Source organism: Podarcis raffonei, chromosome 10 (genome assembly GCF_027172205.1).
Source record: "Podarcis raffonei isolate rPodRaf1 chromosome 10, rPodRaf1.pri, whole genome shotgun sequence".
Lineage (NCBI taxonomy): Eukaryota > Metazoa > Chordata > Lepidosauria > Squamata > Lacertidae > Podarcis > Podarcis raffonei.
Window position 1 is genome coordinate 14,993,121 of NC_070611.1, and position 6,052 is coordinate 14,999,172.

A 6,052-nucleotide genomic window follows, 5' to 3' on the forward strand; every position below is an offset into this window, starting at 1 on the left:
TACGTAACCAGAGGTACCACTGTATAGACTAGAATGGAATCAATTTATGGGGGGGGGGGTTAAGAAAATGCATTGAAAACACTTTACTAACAGATGCAGGACAACACCTAAGGCAGATGACGGTTTCATTTTCATACAGGTCTAAATTATGGCTGGTTTTGCCTAACCACAGGTTGTTTAAATGTATGAGCCCAGCCCAGCAACCATGGTTTGTTTTCTCCCAACGAATTCGTTATTATAATATATTCAAGTTCTTACCTGCCCTTCACGTCAAGGTCCCAGGGTGGTTTACAACAATATGAAAATACTAGATTGTAAATTGTTTTACTTGCTTTTTAATCAGAAGAATACAATGGGTCCTAAAAATAACACACTCTGGAGTCAAAGGCCAGGGTAAAGAGGTGTTTTCTTCAGCATATGATAAGGTACCAGATACATGACTCTTGGAGAGGGAATTTCACCATGAATATCCTCTTCCAGGCTGCCACAGAAATACCTTCCCCCAGATTGCCATCCCTAAACTTGAGAATAGTGGAACCACAAGGATGGGCTCCTCTGCAAATGTTAACACCATAGGGTCTATACTCTTTTAATGTGAAGCCATCATTTATTGTTGGCTTAGCTTATGGACCATGACTTGTTTTAATGATGGTTTGGCATTATGTCTGAATCCTGTAACCTTCCTTAACTGGTTTGTTTGAGCGCCCCACCCCAGACGTCCACCAGGCTCCTAAGACATGAGCAGCTAGAAAACGAACCAAGATTTGGAGAAACAAGCCAACACTTCTTTGATCTGTGGTTTGTTGAATAAACCATGGCTAACCATGGCTTTCAGGGGGTAAAGTTATTGCAGCCATAGGGAAAGCGTCAAACTGCCAGTGACCCAACATCAACTTGAAGTGAGCTCAATGGCTTGCACATTTCTGCTGGTATTTCTGACTCTGAACACTTGGCATATGGTATTGGGAAGGCTGCTGTTTCAACAACAAAAATTGAGAACACCGCAGTCTTTATCCTGGCCTTCATGCTTGAATAATGTGATTCGTAAAATGAATTTTGTTTACGAACGGATAGATATTACCTATTCTATTCTGTCATAATTATTGAGGTATAACCTCTGTATTTAAAGTACTGTTTATTGAAAATTAGAGTGGAGTACAGAAATGCACGTTGGGGAGTAAATCCATCAAAGGTAAGCAGTTGTGGATCCACATTTAACCAGTGACATGTTTTATTTGGATTTGGGCTAATAAGGTTGCAAAAAACCTTTTCCCCTAGGCTCTGATGTTGGGCAGATACCTTTCAACTGACTTCTTAAGAAAAGGGCATTTGGAGTTGCTGGGGCAAATAGTGATGGTAGGGGATGAACTGCTGGACCTTATTGGCAAATGGAAGACATAGCAGATACCTGGGGCCAAATGGGATCCGTCCAAAAGTTAATTAAGATCCAAGGGAGGATCCAGGATATCAGGATAGCTTAACATCTGTTATGGGTAGATTATGGGGTTTTCAGGAGCAGTCGGGAACACTGACTCTCAAAATTGGAACAAAGATGGCAGTATTAGCAGCCAGGGCTTTAACCATATTGATGGTCCTACATGGAGACGTGTCAGATGCATCCATTGAGAGAAGGCAAGTGATATTTACAGAAGCCTCTACCATTTTCCATTGGGACTCAGCCCTGGGAATCATTTAACGTTCCTAACTTTGGAGGGGGGGGGAGTACCTGTCCGTACATCTCATGGACTCAACAGATGTTTGAATGCAAGCCAAATCTATGTAGCCATTAAGCTCTTATCCAGGGGTCGATAAACACATGAGATGTAACCGGTTGTGTTCTTAGATAAATAGGATATACTATTCATAGTATCAAATTGTAAATTTCAACAAAAGTAACTCATAAAGTTCAACAAAACTAACTCATAAAGTTCAACAAACGAACAAAGCAGAAGACCCAGTGGATCAGATCATTCTCTAATCAGTTCATGCATTAGGTCCATCCGTGTAATGGTGTCCATTCCACCTGTCTGTTCATAAAGTCCAAACCATCCACATGAAAGGTTGTTGTTGTTTAGTTGTTTAGTCGTGTCCGACTCTTCGTGACACCATGGACCAGAGCACGCCAGGCACCTCTGTCCTCCACTACCTCCCGCAGTTTGGTCAAACTCATGCTGGTAACCTCAAAAACACTATCCAACCATCTCGTCCTCTGTCGCCCCCTTCTCCTTGTGCCCTCCATCTTTCCCAGCATCAGTGTCTTCTCCAGGGAGTCTTCTCATGAGGTGGCCAAAGTACTGGAGCCTCAGCTTCACGATCTGTCCTTCCAGTGAGCACTCAGGGCTGATTTCCTTAAGAATGGATGCGTTTGATCTTCTTGCAGTCCATGGGACTCTCAAGAGTCTTCTCCAGCACCATAATTCAAAAGCATCAATTCTTCGGCGATCAGCCTTCTTTATGGTCCAGCTCTCACTTCCATACATCACTACTGGGAAAACCATGGCTTTAACTATACGGACCTTTGTTGTCAAGGTGATGTCTCTACTTCTCAAGATGCTATCTAGGCCTGTCATTGCCCTTCTCCCAAGAAGCAGGCGTCTTTTAATTTCGTGGCTGCTGTCACCATCTGCAGTGATCATGGAGCCCAAGAAAGTAAAATCTCTCACTGCCTCCATTTCTTCCCCTTCTATTTGCCAGGAGGTGATGGGACCAGTGGCCATGATCTTCGTTTTTTTGATGTTGAGCTTCAGACCATATTTTGCGCTCTCCTCTTTCACCCTCTTTAAAAGGTTCTTTAATTCCTCCTCACTTTCTGCCATCAAGGTTGTGTCATCTGCATATCTGAGGTTGTTGATATTTCTTCCGGCAATCTTAATTCCAGCTTGGGATTCATCCAGCCCAGCCTTTCGCATGATGTATTCTGCATATAAATTAAATAAGCAGGGAGATAAAATACAGCCTTGTCGTACTCCTTTCCCAATTTTGAACCAATCAGTTGTTCCATATCCAGTTCTAACTGTAGCTTCTTGTCCCACATAGAGATTTCTCAGGAGACAGATGAGGTGATCAGGCACTCCCATTTCTTGAAAGGTTGTTACAGTTCCACAAAATCCTTTCACAAAGTCTGAGAAGGATTTCCGGAATATTGGCCTTGTTTCGCCGTCCTGGGCTTCATCAGTAGTTAAAGCTCATATGTGATATTACAGGACAGTGGATCTTATGGCATAGTAGTAGCTGCGTAGTTACGTCTCGTGTTTATTGAATATGCTTTACGTGACCATAGGTTTGTTGTTGCTTATCCAGGGATCAGCAACCTAAGGCCCATGGGCCAGAAGCAGCCCGTGGAAGTTGTTTGACTGGCCCACGAGTCACCCCTGAACCGCATCGCCCTCTCGGACTCACTTCCGTGGCGCCGGAAATCACATCTGTGCAGTCGCCGGAAATCGTGGGCACGCGCATGACTGATCTGGCACAGGCAAAATAAACCTTGCCAATCCCTGCTCTTGCCTGTCGTCACAACTAGTGACTGCACATACTTGGAGCAGCAGATATTCCCCAAATCGTGTGAAATACCATGGGAACCGGCACTCATGGAAGAAGTAGGCTTCCAATTGGTGTTTAAAAGGAGTTAATTCAATAGGTGTGTCTTATTAGCAAGGTCTGGTACAGTCAGCAAGACTACAATACCTGATATTCACGTTACAGTGCTGGCTGAAACAGCATTATGATAGCACATAATGCTGCTTCAATGTGGGTTACTACCTCACCTGCCCTTAGTGAAACCAGCTGCTGCTGAATACCTGAATAAATAACACACCAAGGAAAAACTATTGCGCTCTTCTCTTTGACGCAGAATAAAATTGATCACGTGTGGCAGAGGGAGCAAGGGAACTGCAGGACAGTAGGTGAACTGGTTTTGCAGGTTGGCATTTGATGCATTGAGATAAATTTTCACACTGCTCATGCTGTGCTAAGGCTACGCCCAAAATTATGAACCCGGGTGCTCAGCTCTCTTTGAATGAAAATAAAGTTCGTATACATAATTTTAAGAAGAATCTTAAAGAATGTTTAAAGAATACAGAAATACCTTTTCCTCAAAGGGGCAGCTCAGTGTCCCTGCCAGCTGGTTTCAGGCTATTGGCACAATTGTTAAGTTGACTCTAAACCTATTTCTTTCCACGAGATGCCGTACTGTGGTCACACTGAAAATGTGCTGCAATCGCTAATCTGCCTTGGTTGAAAGTTCCTACTGTATTTCTCTACCACTTGAAAAGCACCACATTTTTTAAAATTAAAACAAGCAAGGAAATGTTGGCTTTATTAAAAGGTGGCTTCGCTGCGAAGACGGATTAATGAGGCTTTGCATTTCGCAGCCGGAATTCCCAAAATGAGTTGCGATGATTAAAACACGCACAAAAAATTCTTCCCAGCTCAGTTGGGGAAAGCATGATGCCAATCACACCAATGTTGCAGGTTCGATCTCTATATTGGGTCAGACCAGATGATCCTCAGGTTCCCTTCCAACTCTTTTGATTTGATGCTTCTGTTAAATGTGGTATGGTATTTTACTCCTAATTTACATTTGGATGGCTCTCATTAGCACCTTGAAGGTGTTAGCTTGATTTATCACCTGCTTGCAAAAAGACTAGGGAGCTAGTTCAGAAATGTTACCGGTAACAGGATACAGGGAATTTTAAAACTCCTGTATTTGGGCCCAGCACATATGGCTGTTGTGTTTGAATTGTGCCTTTGCACCTTCAGTAGATACAAGCATCAATCAGAGTCACATCACCATAGCTGTCAACTTACAGATTTGAAAATAAGGGACCAGCAGCCTTGAAAATAAGGGACTAGCAGCCAAAATAAGGGATTTTGGTCAACCAGTTAAAAGGGACCAGGTAATTTTGGAGAGCAGCGCCGGTTTTTAGCCCTTCGTTTCCAGAGGTTGCTGCTCAAGACACCAGCCGATGAAACACTGCAATTAAATAACTACAAGCAGCAACCACTTTTCGCGCAAAACGAAGTCCAAGCTACAAAGATGCTGCTGCGGTTCTGTATCTTTTCTCTCGTGCTCCATCTGCAGCTCTCGGTTCCATCAGGCGGGGTGGGAGGAAGGGGGGGGGAATAGCGCCTGAAGTAAACCTGCAGATCAGACCATCTATGCTAGTCTACCACTACAAATCTATGGGAGAAGCGCTTGCGGTCCTCCCCTTGCAGCTCTTGGAAGACCTGCCCGTGCCTCCTCCTCTCCCTCCTCGCTCTGAACTGCTTTCTCTATGGTTGCCCTCGCTGTCCTCTCAAGGCTCCTCAGCAATTCATAGGCCATGCCAGGCTGCCCATCTCATCCGGGTCCTTCAGCGGCACAGCCGCAGTACGGCCTAGCGGGAGCGGCGGCGATGGGCAGAGGGGAGGCCCCAGGCAGAGACGCTCAGTTCGGCGGCCGCAAGGAGGATGGAGGCGGAAGGGCCCGAGTCTCCCACCAGTCCTGGCGGGGAGGGGCTCCCGGGGGCCGAGGCTGGTGAGAGGAGGTTGGAGGAGGGCGGGCCAGGCAGCCAAGCAACACACTTGGAGCCTCCCTCCTCCCTGGCCGGCAGGGAGGGAGGGGAGCTGCTTCCTTTGAAACCGGGGAAATTTAAGGGACATCCATCAATAAGGGACAGCAGTGGGACATGGCGCTGGGATAAGGGAATGTCCCTCCAAATAAGGGACGCTTGACAGCTATGCACATCACAGATTTTATTATACAAGCTTTGGCCTCTGCATGTTGGATTTGTTGCATGCAGAGGCTATTCAAATGTGACACCTAGACACGTCCACCCAGAAAAACAGGCACTTTGGGCAATCCTGCTTTCCCACACTGTGTAGCCAATCAGATTGTCGGAGCAAGCCCAGAACAAATTTAAATTTTAGATGCCGTAGTCCCTAACAACAAAGGTTTTTAGCTAGCAGTGGGTTGCGGAAGGTGGGGGACAAACACACACAGTTTTTTACCTTTCACATTTACGTAAACGCAGGAGAAATAACATAAGAACATGACACATCTGGACTACATGGA